Source organism: Sminthopsis crassicaudata, chromosome 3 (assembly GCF_048593235.1).
Source record: "Sminthopsis crassicaudata isolate SCR6 chromosome 3, ASM4859323v1, whole genome shotgun sequence".
In the NCBI taxonomy this organism is placed as follows: Eukaryota; Metazoa; Chordata; class Mammalia; order Dasyuromorphia; family Dasyuridae; genus Sminthopsis; species Sminthopsis crassicaudata.
The window spans coordinates 90684859-90699682 of NC_133619.1; the positions used below are offsets into that span (position 1 = coordinate 90684859).

Below are 14824 nucleotides of genomic sequence, written 5' to 3' on the forward strand. Positions count from 1 at the left end.
ATGTTGATATATGAGGAACTCCAAGAGTTTATTACTTATAAGTTATATAGAGAAGACTTTTGAGAGTTCCTGGGACACCAAAGAGATCAAACAGTCAATACTTAAAGAAATTAATTCATAATTATTCATGGGAAGATCAAATACTGAAGCTGAATCAGGTCTACGTGCTAATAAATTTAAGCAAAAGTTTAAATGCTTATGCTTAAGGAAGGAAGGAAGAGAGGGAGAGAGAAAGGGAGGATAGCAGGAAATGAAGAAATAAAGTAAAGAGAGAGGGGAATGGAGGGAAGAAAGATAGAAAGAAATGGTATTGGGTAAAATCATCTGTTTCATAGCTTATATGCTAAGATAAATGGAGATTTCTGAGTTGATTGTTCCTTCTGTATGGTCATGTTCACTTATCATTGTAGGCATAGATCCTACTGGTCAAGAATATTTTAGTAAGCCAGGAAAACATGAGGTTTCCTTAGCAATCAAGTAGAATGCTTTCTGAGCCAAGTGGATTTAGGGGAAGTAAGCTAGAGTTAATAAGAATCAAAATATCCCAAGAAATACTAAGGGTAAGGACTATAGAATTTTTGAAGGATAGAACAGAAAGGAGTATTGATAATTCTGAGAAGGAGATGAATACTCAGTCAAGTCTCTCAGTGAACTGAAGGAAAATAAAATTGTTCAAATACTTATGATCAAAAAAAAAGTTCAATTTGGTCTCTCTTTGGGTGAACATGAAGATAGGGATATGAATAAATATGTAGGTGAATCAGTGGCTTAAGTGGATTTGCACTCAGGAAGACATGCATTCAAATTCTTTGTTTTTGTGCAAATTGTTCATACATGTCAGACTCTTCATGACCCCAGATGTAGTAGCATATCAGGCTCTTTTTATTTTCCACAATCTCCCAAAGTCTGTCCAAGTTCATGTTCATTGTTTCTATTACACTATCCATTTCATCATTCTATCCCCGTTTATTTCCTTTTGTGTTCAAACTTTCCCAATGTCATGGACTTTTCCAATGAGCACCTTCTTCTTATTACTTGGCCAAAGTACTTAGGCTTCAGATTAAATTCATCAACATGTGGATCTGATTCAGCTTCAGTATTTGATCTTCCAATAAATAGTATAAATTAATTTAAATAATAAAATAATTTAAGTATTGACTGATCTGATCTCTTTGGTTTCTAAGGGACTTTCAAAAGTCTTCAGCTTGACAATTCAAAATCATCAATTCGGAGGTGTTCAATTCTTCTTATAATCTAACTTTCACTCATATGTTGTTATTGGAAAAAACAAAAACAAAAACAAAACTATAGCATTGCCTATTCATGATCCTTTGTTTTCAAGATTATATGTCTGCTTTTTAGTATTTGCCATACAATTTGCCATAGCTTTCCTTCCAAGAGCTAGCATCTTTTAATTTCATGGCTGTAGTCATTATCTGCAGTAATGATTGAATCCAAGAATATAAAATGTGGCACTACTTTCATTTCTTGTCCTTCTATTTGTCAGAAAGCGATGGAACCAATTGCCAAGAACTTCGGTTTTGTTTAACAAATATTAAACTTCAAATTAGCTTTTATAATCCCCTCTTTCACCTTCATCAAGAGGTTTCTCAATTTCTCTTCAGGTTCTACCATCATGGTGTCTTTTGTATATCTGAGATTGTTAATTTTTTTTTTTTTGGTAAACTTAATTCTGACTTTTGATTCATCCACCCTGGCATTACACACGATGTATTCTGCATATAAATTTAAATTTAGCATTAGACAATTATTAGCTTTGTGATCCTGAGCAAGTCATTAAATATGTTTGTCTTGAGGTCCTTTCTTGAACCGAACTGCCAAGCATTCCAAATCTCCTGCAGAGAGCACAACTCCATTTAACTAGTCACAGTGTTAGAATGTCAAATGTATGCTCGCCAAAAAAGATTATTTTATGGAGAATTTACACAGAATAAGTGCTCATAAGATGATCAGGAAATTTGATACAAAGACACTTTCAAGTTGTCTCTAAGAAGAGAGGAGCCAAGATGGCAAAGAGTAGACAGGACTTTGCCTGACTTCTTCCTAGCTTCCTTCACAGTCAACATTAGATCAAACTTCTAAAAGATTTTGGAGTAACAGAACCCATAAATATTTGGAGTATAACCAATTTCCAGAAAATATCTTACAAGGACTCCATGAAAGGTCTGTCTCAATTGGGTAGGGGGAAGAGGGGGATGCAGGCCAGTGCAAGCACAGTACAAGTAAGGCAGGGCAAAGATGCATCACACAGGGAATATAATGGCAGGCTCTTAGGCAAAATACAACAGTGTTGGCTACTCTATTCTAGTTCAGAAGTCCAGGACATCAGCAGACTAGCTGCAGATGACAAGTTGTGAGCCCCTTAACTTAATAGGTGGGAATTGGCCATGCCCACCCAGCATAATTAGATTGCTTGCAGCACTGGCTCTAGCTTAGCATGAAGACAGTATTTCCCTCACCTAGTAACAGACTTCAACTTTTAAAAATGACCAAAAATACAAAAAAAAGCTCTGACCATAGAGATCTATTATAGAGGCAGGAGACAACAGAAGAACAGACCTCAAACCTTGAGGACACTAAAGGCAAAATGCCTCCAGATGAATCCTAAAATTGTGATATGAGTTGGTCCCAACTCAAAAGGCTCTCTTGGAATAATTCAAAAAGAATCTTAAAAGAGAGAAGAAAAATGGGGAAAGGAAATGAGAGTTTTGCAAGACAGTTTAAAAAAGGAAATAGAAATTAACTGAAGAAAACAACTCCTAAAAAAATACATTTGGTGAAATTGAAAAAAACAAACAGAAGAAAAACACTGCATAAAATAAAATTGTAAAATAGAACTTTAAAGTTTATTGTAGGACAAAGAAGACTTTGGCACAGGATTGCCAAGCATGACATGCCTTTGTGAGAGAAGGTGCTGTGTTCAATGAGCAAAACAAAATTGATTTATCTCAGAAGAAACACAAGATTTTCAAAAGTTAATAAGTTTACCCCAAAAGTTCATATGGACTATTGGTGTCTGACCTGTTCCAAGATCGTGTTCTTCTGATCAGCCACAGTCGGATACACTGTAACTCAACTCTAACATAATGATGTCATTTTGGTCTTTTGTGAGAATGAAGGAAACAACCAAGCAACTAACCAAGCAATGTGTAAAGTAAATGGGAATTTTTTTTCATTCTATTGTCCTTTCAGTTTCCTTTTGTTATTGTCTTCCTTGATGTGAAAGTTAAGTTCCCTGAGAAGAGACTGATTTTCTTGTAATTCAATTAGTATTCTCAATATTTAATACCTGGTGTAGAACATAGTAAAAGTAAAGACAACTTGGTGGTTCAATGGATAGAGAGCCTGTCTTCAAGTCAGGTAGACGAGACTTTCTGATTTCAAATCTGGCCTTAAATATTTACTAATTGTATTACCCTGCAAAAGTCACTTAACTTTTTTGATTCTATTTTTTTCCCCTGTAAAATAAGCTAGAGAAGGAAGTAACAAACAACTTCAATATCTTTTCCAAGAAATTTCAAAATGGGGTCCTGAAGAGTTGGCGATAACTGAAATAATCCTCATTGACTTGCTCTGATTTATATATCTAGTTCTACAAGGAGAAGATGAAAAATTCAAATACAGTTTGTTTTTCTCAGTACTGAGTTTTATTTGCTTACCATTTGATTTAATAACAATTTTGTAATAAAGAAATGTGAATACTATTACTTAAGAATAATAAATAAATTGAAATATATAGATGGAAATTTAGCAATAGCAATTCTCCATGTTCTCTAATTCATCAGATAAATACACATTTTACATTGTAAACTGAAGATAATATATTTAAGATCTATGCAGATTCATGCTTGATGATCAATCCTGTTTTATCAATCACCCCCTTACATTTTTTTTTTTCTGAGACAGTTGGGGTTAAGTGACTTGCCCAGAGTCACATAGTTAGGAAACGTTAAATATCTGAGGCTAGATTTGAACTCAGGTCTTCCTGACTTCAGGGCTCATGGTCTACCCACTGTGAAACCTAGCTGCCCTTACCCCTTACTTTTAATAACAAATACATAGCTTTAGCAGTGGTTAGTTACAGATACAATGAAAAATGGTTATTCTTAAGAAAGAAGCAGGTGGAGAAGGGACCTCTGAATAAACTTAGTTGTATTTCATATGACTTACTAGAAAAACAAAACAGCACATTAATATGAAATAGAATCTGTAGAAGGAAAAAAAGTTCTTAATTAGATTTTTCCCATTTACAGTTATATTTGAATCCTACAAGAAAATCTAATCTACTTACCAAGAGTTCAAGTTCAAACGTCATTGATCACAAATACAACCTCCTGCCTGCCTTCAAAGTACATCTGAACTGTAAGGGACTATATAAATATAAAGTAGTATTAATTTTTTCCAAATTGTTTGAAAATACAGTTTTTGTTTTTGAGTGAATAAAAGAGTTAATATTCTACACAATATGATAACTTAAAAATCATGGAAAGACATGACGTTCTTTAGGTCATACATCAAATAACATTTTATAAAAATGAAATTGTACATTACAAAAAAAAAAAAAAGAAATCAAATGAAATATGTGACCATTTTTAAACCTGATGAGAAATTTATATTCATTGAAATCCAGATATTCCTTCCTTTCTTTTATAGTGTTTGTATAGTGTGCAAACTGCTAAAATATTTAAATAATGAAATGTAGGAAAATGACTCACTGACAACCAATCACAGGGATTTTTCCCTAGAAAATTCTCCTCAAGATGGAAGATCAAGTCTTTTGAATCAAGCCATCAGGCAAGTACTGAAAACAATTTAAACATTTTGACATTGACAGTATGCTAGTTTATTTCTTGTCAAAATATTTGTTTCTCAGCACGTGGACTCTGACTGCAAAATGAAAATTAGTTTATTCATGATATCTCTTTAAATGATTCAAAGGGGAAAAAAAGAGCCACACAAAGAAGACAAAAAATAAATGTAACCAGAAGATGATTACTGGTAATTTGCAACATGACACAAAAGTACTAGCAGAGAAATGCTCAGTTAATTATCAAATATTTTATACATTCATGATAATAAAGAATGTGATTTTTTGTGATTGAGCTTGAAACTTTATTTGTCATTTGGTTTGAGAAGACAGAGTTAGATGAGAGGACAGGGAACGTTCATGAAATTAACAGTATAGTCAAGAGAGAAATCTAAATTTTATGAAAAATGCAGTCTAATCCATGCATAGATGGAAACAAGAATTCTCCTTGGATATTGGAAAAAATGGGGTGGTTTGAAATAAGTAACCACAATCATCCTTATCCTGCCAGGATGTAAATTTATGAAAGTCAGGATCAAATTAGTTAAGTTCAAGGAAATTGAGGGCTTATTAAGGTATTATAATACCTTCCCAACTCCTCCACCATGATGAACATTTGCCTGGAATGAAAGCTGAATAAAATGAAATGTAGGAAAAACAAAAAAACGAAAGGAATCTTACTGGAAAATGTTGTCTTGATGTTACCATGTGTATTTGTTTTCCTTAGATAATTCTTTTTTTCATCCAATACTCTGTCCAAGTTCCAGCCATGCTGTTTTCTTATGTCTAGTACCCACTTCCTTAATCCTTGCCTCTTCAAGATTTGTAAGCTTAAATTACTCATCAAATAACTATCCTTTTCCTAGTGAATGGCACTTCTCTGTTGCCTCATCTTTAAATATATCATTTGCCTTCATCTTTGAATGGCTCTCATACTTGGAGTGAAAATAAACCAAAAAGAGCAGAAAATTGGTATAGTGATGGTCAAGCCCTGGAAGAGTTCAAGGTATACTTCCTCCTCTAGATCTGATTTGAAGAATACAACCAGATGCTCCTTGAAGATATCACAGAATGCATCTTTTCCCTGATTTCCCTTTGTAGTATTTTGGAGGGAATCAGTCTAGGGTATGTATTTGGGAATAGTGGTGGAAGACAATAGAAAGTTATCCTATTCCTTGAGGTATTATCTCCTGGTCTAGTAGTAAATGACTCACTTAGGTAGCACAATGAATATAAGACAGATATCAGAGTAAGGATGAACTAAATTCTTATACTGGTTCAGATTCTGACTTAGCTATGTAATTCTCGGTAATCTTCATCTATGACATAGGAATAATAAGCATCTACTTTGTATGGTGGTTATGAAGATCAAATGAGATAACATATGAAAAGTGCCTGGTAAGCAGTTTCGCAAATGTTAGTTGTCTAAACCTCTCATTCTGTATTCCCTTTGGCATTTCCAATTAAGCCACATAGCCTTCTCTTATTTATGTCAATTTATGAAAGGGTTTGAAGTTTTTATCAGTTGGTAGTCAATCTAATTCCCTTTTAAAGCTCATTTAGTTTCAGTAAAGGATCCCAGCAAGAGAGAAAGAGAAGTAAAAAGAAAAGAGGATGGGATAGTAGGGGAGATACCAGATCCCACTAACCTACCAAATTCCTTATTTCTTATCTTTCCTTCACCATAACAGTATTATGTCTTGATATACCTTTTTAGAGGAGGAAGGGAAATCTAATATGGGATAATGATAAATGAAATGATTTTTTTTTTTTTTTTTTTTTTTTTATTTTTTTTTTATTATTTATTTTTATTTTATTTTATAATTATAACATTTTTTGACAGTACATATGCATGGGTAATTTTTTACAACATTATCCCTTGCACTTACTTCTATTCAGATTTTTTCCCTTCCTCCCCCAAGCCCCTCCCCCAGATGGCAAGCAGTCTTATATATGTTAAATATATTACAGTATAATTTAGATACAATATATGTGTGTAGAACTGAATTTTTGGTTGCACAGGAAGAATTGGATTCAGAAGGTAAAAATAACAGTTTACATTCATTTCCCATTGTTCCTTTTCTGGATGTAGCTGGTTCTTTCCATCATTAATCAATTGGAATTGGATTAGCTCTTCTCTATGTTGAAGAAATCCACTTCCATCAGCATACATCCTCGTACAGTATCATTGTTGAAGTGTATAATGATCTTCTGGTTCTGCTCGTTTCACTCAGCATCAGTTGATGTAAGTCTCTCCAAGCCTCTCTATATTTCTCCTGTTGGTCATTTCTTATAGAACAATAATATTCCATAACATTCATATACCATAGTTTACCCAACCATTCTCCAATTGATGGACATCCATTCATCTTCCAGCTTCTAGCCACTATGAAAAGGGCTGCCACAAACATTTTGGCACATACAGGACCCTTTCCCTTCTCTAGTAGTTCCTTGGGGTATAAGCCCAGTAGTAGTATGGCTGGGTCAAAGGGTATGCACATTTTGATAACTTTTTGGGCATAATTCCAGATTGCTCTCCAGAATGGTTGGATTCTTTCACAACTCCACCAACAATGCATCAGTGTCCCAGTTTTCCCACAGCCCCTCCAACATTCATCGTTATTTGTTCCTGTCATCTTAGCCAATCTGACAGGTGTGTAATGATACCTCAGAGTTGTCTTAATTTGCATTTCTCTGATCAATAGTGATTTGGAACACTCTTTCATATGAGTGGAAATAGTTTTAATTTCATCATCTGAAAATTGTCTGTTCATATCCTTTGACCATTTATCAATTGGAGAATGGCTTGATTTCTTATAGATTAAAGTCAATTCTCTGTATATTTTGGAGATGAGGCCTTTATCAGAACCTTTAACTGTAAAAATTTTTTCCCAATTTGTTACTTCCCTTCTAATCTTGTTTGCATTAGTTTTGTTTGTGCAGAAACTTTTTAATTTGGTGTAATCAAAATGTTCTATTTTGTGATCAATAATGGTCTCTAGTTCTCCCTTGGACACAAACTCCTTCCTCCTCCACAAGTCTGAGAGGTAAACCATCCCATGTTCCTCCAATTTATTTATGATTTCGTTCTTTATGCCTAAATCTTGGACCCATTTTGATCTAATCTTAGTATGTGGTGTTAAATGTGGGTCCATGCCTAGTTTCTGCCATACTAATTTCCAGTTTTCCCAGCAGTTTTTGTCAAATAATGAATTCTTATCCCAAAATTTGGGATCTTTGGGTTTGTCAAAGATTAGATTGCTATTTTTATTCACTATCTTGTCCTGTGAACCTAACCTATGCCACTGATCAACTAGTCTATTTCTTAGCCAATACCAAATGGTTTTGGTGACTGTTGCTTTATAATATAGCTTTAAATCAGGTACACTTAGACCACCTTCCTCTGACTTTTTTTTCATTAGTTCCCTTGCAATTCTCGACCTTTTATTCTTCCATATGAATTTTGTTGTTATTTTTTCTAGGTCATTAAAATAGTTTCTTGGGAGTCTGATTGGTATAGCACTAAATAAATAGATTAGTTTGGGGAGTATTGTCATCTTTATTATATTCGCTCGGCCTATCCAAGAACATTGAATGTCTTTCCAATTATTTAAATCTGACTTTATTTTTGTGGCAAGTGTTTTGTAATTTTGCTCATATAATTCCTGACTCTCCTTTGGTAGATATATTCCCAAATATTTGATACTATTGACTGTTATTTTGAATGGAATTTCTCTTTGTATCTCTTGCTGTTGGATTGTGTTGGTAATGTATAAAAATCCTGAGGATTTATGTGGATTTATTTTGTATCCTGCGACTTTGCTAAAATTCTGAATTATTTCTAATAGTTTTTTAGCAGAGTCTTTGGGGTTCTCTAAGTATACCATCATGTCATCTGCGAAAAGTGACAATTTGATTTCTTCATTTCCTACTCTAATTCCTTGGATCTCTTTCTCGGCTCTTATTGCCAAGGCTAGAGTTTCTAGTACTATATTGAATAGTAATGGTGATAGTGGGCAACCTTGTTTCACTCCTGATCTAACAGGGAAAGGTTCTAGTTTATCACCATTACATATGATGTTTACTGAAGGTTTTAAATATATGCTCCTTATTATTTTAAGGAATAGTCCATTTATTCCTATACTCTCAAGCGTTTTTAGTAGGAATGGATGTTGGATTTTATCAAATGCCTTTTCTGCATCTATTGAGATGATCATATGGTTTTTATTACTTTGATTATTAATATGGTCAATTATACTAATAGTTTTCCTAATATTAAACCAGCCCTGCATTCCTGGTATAAATCCCACTTGGTCATAGTGTATTATCCTGGGGATGATTTTCTGAAGTCTATTTGCTAATATCTTATTTAAGATTTTAGCATCAATATTCATTAAGGAAATTGGTCTATAGTTTTCTTTCTCAGTTTTCGATCTACCTGGTTTAAGTATCAGTACCATGTCTGTGTCATAAAAGGAATTTGGTAGGACTCCTTCAATCCCTATTTTTTCAAATAGTTTACATAGCATTGGAGTTAGTTGTTCTTTAAATGTTTGGTAGAATTCACCTGTAAATCCATCTGGTCCTGGGGACTTTTTCTTAGGAAGTTGGTTAATAGCTTGGTCTATTTCTTTTTCTGAGATGGGACTATTTAGACTACTTACTTCTTCCTCTGTTAATCTGGGCAAGCTATATTTTTGAAGGTATTCTTCCATTTCATTTAAGTTATCAAATTTATCGGCATAAAGTTGAGCAAAGTAGCTCCTAACTATTGTTCTAATTTCCTCTTCATTAGTGGTGAGTTCACCCTTTTCATTTTCAAGACTATCAATTTGCTTTTTTTCTTTCCTTTTTTTAATCAGGTTTACTAAGGGTTTGTCTATTTTGTTGGTTTTTTCATAAAACCAACTCTTAGTTTTATTAATTAATTCAATAGTTTTTTTACTTTCAATTTTATTAATCTCACCTTTTATTTTTTGAATTTCAAGTTTTGTGTTTGTCTGGGGGTTTTTAATTTGTTCCTTTTCTAGCAATTTTAGTTGTAAACCCAATTCGTTGGCCCTCTCTTTCTCTATTTTATGCAGGTAGGCCTGTAGAGATATAAAACTTCCCCTAATTACTGCTTTGGCTGTATCCCACACATTTTGGTATGATGTCTCATTATTGTCATTTTCTTGGGTGAAGTTATTAATTATGTCTATGATTTGCTGTTTTACCCAATCATTCTTTAGTATAAGATTATTTAGTTTCCAATTATTTTTTGGTCTATTTTCCCCTGGCTTTTTATTAAATGTTATTTTGATTGCATTATGGTCTGAAAAGGATGCATTTACTATTTCTGCCTTACTGCATTTGATTTTGAGGTTTTTATGCCCTAGTATATGATCAATTTTTGTATAGGTTCCATGAACTGCTGAGAAGAAAGTATATTCCTTTCTGTCTCCATTTAGCTTTCGCCAAAGATCTATCATATCAAACTTTTCTAGTATTCTATTTACCTCTTTGACTTCTTTCTTATTTATTTTGTGGTTTGATTTATCTAATTCTGAGAGTGCAAGGTTGAGATCTCCCGCTATTATAGTTTTGCTATCTATTTCCTCTTGCAGCTCTCTTAATTTCTCTTTTAAGAATTTAGATGCTGCACCACTTGGTGCATACATGTTTAATATTGATACTGTTTCACTATTGATGCTTCCCTTTAGCAGGATATAATGCCCTTCCTTATCTCTTTTAATTAGATCAATTTTTGTTTTTGCTTGATCTGAGATGAGGATGGCTACTCCTGCTTTTTTGGTTTTGCCTGAAGCATAATAGATTCTGCTCCACCCTTTTACTTTTAGTTTGAATGTCTCATCCTGTTTCAGGTGTGTTTCCTGTAAACAACATATAGTAGGATTCTGACTTTTAATCCAGTCTGCTAACTGCTTCCTCTTTATGAGGCAGTTTGCCCCATTCACATTTATGGTTAGAAGGACTAATTCTATATTGCTTGCCATCCTATTAACCCCTGCTTATGCTTTTCCCCTTTCCTTCCCTTTTACCCTCCTATCCAGTATTAAACTGGTAAACACCACTTGCTTTTCACAGCCCTCCCTTTTTAGGATCCCTCCCCCACCTTAAAGATCCTCCCCTTATTTTATCCCTTTTCCTCGAAATTACTGTATTCCCTTTCCCCTAGCTTACTCCTTCCCTTTCACTTTTCAATGAAGTGGAAGAAGTTTCACCATAAATCGAATATGTCTATTGATACACGCTATGTTCATCTCCCTCCTTTCTTTCTCTCAGATATAATAGGTTACCTTTGCCTCTTCATGAGATGTAGTACCACCACTTTATACTTTTTTATGATATAATCTCCTTTCCACCTCTAGTTTCTAAGACAAATTGTACATATGTTCTTTACATATTTTTTTGACAGAAGTATAGTTCTCAAGATTTCTTTTTACCTTTTTTAGAAGTCTCTTGAGTTCTGTATTTGAAGATCAAACCTTTTATGTAGGTCTGGTTTTTTCATCAAAAATAGATGGAATTCATTTATTTCGTTAAATGTCCATCTTCTTCCCTGGAAAATGATGCTCATTCTTGCTGGGTAAGTTATTCTTGGCTGCATACCAAGTTCCTTAGCCTTTCGGAATATCATGTTCCAGGCCCTGCGTTCTTTTAATGTGGACGCTGCTAGATCCTGTGTTATCCTTATTGTGGATCCTCCATATCTGAATTGTTTTTTTCTAGCAGCTTCCAATATCTTTTCCTTTGTCTGATGGTTCTTGAACTTGGCCACTATATTTCTTGGCGTTTTGATTTTAGGGTCCCTTTCAGTAGGTGTTCGATGAATTTTCTCAATGTCTATTTTACCCTCTGTTTCCAAAACGTCTGGGCAGTTCTCTTTGATAATTTCCTCGAAAATGGTGTCCAAGCTCTTTTTTTCCTCCCATTTTTCAGGGAGTCCGATTATTCTCAAATTGTCTCTCCTGGATCTGTTTTCCAGGTCTGTTGTCTTTCTGGTAAGGTACTTGACAGTCTTTTCAATTGTCTCATTTCTCTGGTTTTGCTTGACTCCCTCTTGGTTTCTCCTTGAGTCATTCATTTCTACTTGTTCCAGTCTAATTTTCAATGATGTATTTTCTTCACTCACTTTTTTTATATCTCTTTGTAATTGTCCAATTGAGTTTTTATCTTCTATGGAATTTTTTTCCATTGTATTTTTTAGAGAGCTGATTTCTTTTTCCAGCTCTCTAATCCTGTTTTCCTTGGAGTTGTTTACCTTTTCCAGCTCACTAATCCTGTTTCTCAATGATTTGATTTCTTTATCCATTCTGTCTTTGAATGCATGGGATGACTTCTCCAGGCTCTCTTGCCAAGCTTCCCTTTCCTTTTCCCATTTCTCTTCCAGCTCTCTTGTGAGAGCCTTTTTGATTTCCTCTATGAGGTTCTTTTGTATTGAGGAGCAGCTTATATCCCTCCCAGGGGATACATCTGGGGACATTCTGTTCCTAGTCTCTTCAGCATTTGAAGTCTGCTCCCTCTCCACACAGAAGCTGTCAATGGTTAGAGCCCTTTTGAATTTTTTGTTCATTTTGTCAGAGTAGGAATCAAAGAAAACAAACTGACAAGAGAAACAATTGGTCTGTTTTGCGGGGGATGGGGCCGGATGGTATTAATGGGCTTCCTCTACAGACTGGGGGTAGGGCAGCAGAGAGCCACTAACAGAACAGCAATGACTGTACTGAGTCTGTGCTCTGAGGCTCCGAGAACGCATCAAGTCAGTCCAGGTGGGGGTTGGGGGTGGCCGGGCTCTGAGAGACGCTGGCTTTCTGGGGTTTTAATCTTCACCTCCAGTGTTTACACCCTCTCCACCGCTCCTGGCTTGCTGCCAAGACGGAGCATCCACACTGGGGCAAAAGCCCTTTCACAGAAACGGCAGAGATCACACCCCTCCCCCTCCGGTCTGAGCTGTGTGAGCTGCCTGTCTTGCTCTGGCTGTCTGCCCTCAGTCTGCGCCCAGTCTGATTGACCCTCCCCCGAACAAACACAGACCTTTTCTGGCGACTTTCAAGGATGTCTTCTCTTGGTGATAATTTGTGGATTTCTTTCTGGGTCAAGCATTAAGTCAGAGGCTTGTCATGAAGTAAGTTCTGAGAGAAAACGAGGAGCTCAAGCAGCTGTCTGCCTCCACGCCGCCATCTTGGCCGGAAGTCCGAAATGATTTTTTTTTATAGATTTCCTTCAGTGTTTATAAATATTATTTTGATCATATAGGGAATTGTTTATAATTGAATGAGCTAAGCATTATTTTCTGAAGGTACAAATGTCCCTATTATCATGATGGATTTATAATGTAAAAGAACACAAGCATGTCACAATGAGTTTTTTCTTATTCTCTTTTGAAAGAGCATGCACAAGAACAGGTTTAGTTTGGTTTGTCTCAGAATGTAAAAACATCATATGTTGCCAGAAAGACTGCTTAAAAATTACACCCAATATATAAATTCTTTGAATAGGAGCAGTTTTTCTTTTTGTCTACTTGCTTTCAATTAATAGTACTAAGTTTTCCCCTTTCCAAAAATATATATCCTTCCCCACTTAAAAAGTGGAAATCCATTTTTATATCATTTTGAGAGACATGCCAAATATACTACAAAAATACTGACTTTATACATATATATGTAAAATTAATAATAATGTGATTTATCAATAAGGTAAATAGCCACCTATAGAATTATGGTAAGCAGGACTTCTGTCTTGTGATTTAGAATAAATCCAGAAAAGAGAATATATTGAATAGAGATGGATTTAAATTTTGGCAAGGACTCAGACTCAAATCCTCAGAGAAATACAATTCTAATTATGGGAAAAAGTATATAAAAGGTCTATAAAAAATGGCATCATTTTAATTCAAGAAATACCATTCAAGTTCTCTGAGCCATATCTTCTAGGCCTTTCCTAAAGACAAGTTGACCTGAAATGAATAAGAATTTCTCAGGTTCTCTAGCTGAATGCATCTCTAACTGTGATTTCAATTATGTTTCTTCACTATGGGAATCATCATCAAAATGGTATAGTCAGAGATATTTTCAGTTAAAATATATATCTCAATAATATTTGTCATTGACTCTACTGTTAAAGTATATTATCCTTGATATTATCTCAACTTTAATCATAAAGCAGTATATACATTCCCATCAATTAATAATCTCTTAAAATATATTAGGAAGACTAAGTTTTGCTTATTAGAATATAACAGCATAGTTAATTAAATGGAGGGAAAGATTTCATAGATGACTGTGATGTGTTTATGTTACACATGTAGAGAGAACAGAATAAGAATATAACGTTCTTCTTTTTATCAGTCAGTACTCAATAAATTAAATAATAAAATTATTTTCTTTCCCATTTATCTGTAATAATGCTTCACTTTTTATTTAACACAAAATTAATATCATGTTCCTGATTTTCAGGGATTTTAATACTGATCACTGTTATTTCTGGGAACATTATAGCCAAGAAAAAAATCTTAGTTCATAATCTCTGAATAGTTTTTTTTAATGTATTATAAATAAATTGCATACAGTTTTCCTGGCAGAAAAAAGAAATATGAGGAAAGACAAAACCATTTATTAAAACTATTATCTATATTTTCAATTATATATCAATACCTTGTTCATTAGAATCTCTTGCTTTTCAGAATTTAACAAGCACATTTCAGCCTTGAAATTTTATTTCAATTTCAAGAGAGTGAAGAGAATTCCGTGGGAGATTCTTATCCCTAGACAGGAACACCAGGATTTACATGCTATCCCTAGCAATCAGTAGTTGCATCATAATGAACAATTTACTTTTCTAAATGTTGTTTTTTCTCATCAACAAAATGGGGTAAAAACTCTTGTAGTTACTACTTTTAAGGACATATGTGAATTTCAGTTGAAGCCAAAAGTATTAAATACATTGCCAACATAAAAGTAATATCATCATCATCATCATCATCATCATCATCAT

At 34.2% G+C, this 14824-nt stretch overlaps 1 long non-coding RNA gene across 1 annotated transcript in view; it reads left to right on the top strand.

Annotated features, from left to right (window-relative positions):
- The first annotated feature begins 4281 nt into the window (after positions 1-4281).
- LOC141564873 (uncharacterized) overlaps positions 4282-14824 on the top strand; it is a 58727-nt gene continuing 48184 nt past the window's right edge. Inside the window, exon 1 of the long non-coding RNA XR_012488770.1 lies at positions 4282-4383. This is a non-coding gene — a long non-coding RNA (uncharacterized LOC141564873). The remainder of the gene's footprint in view (positions 4384-14824) is intronic.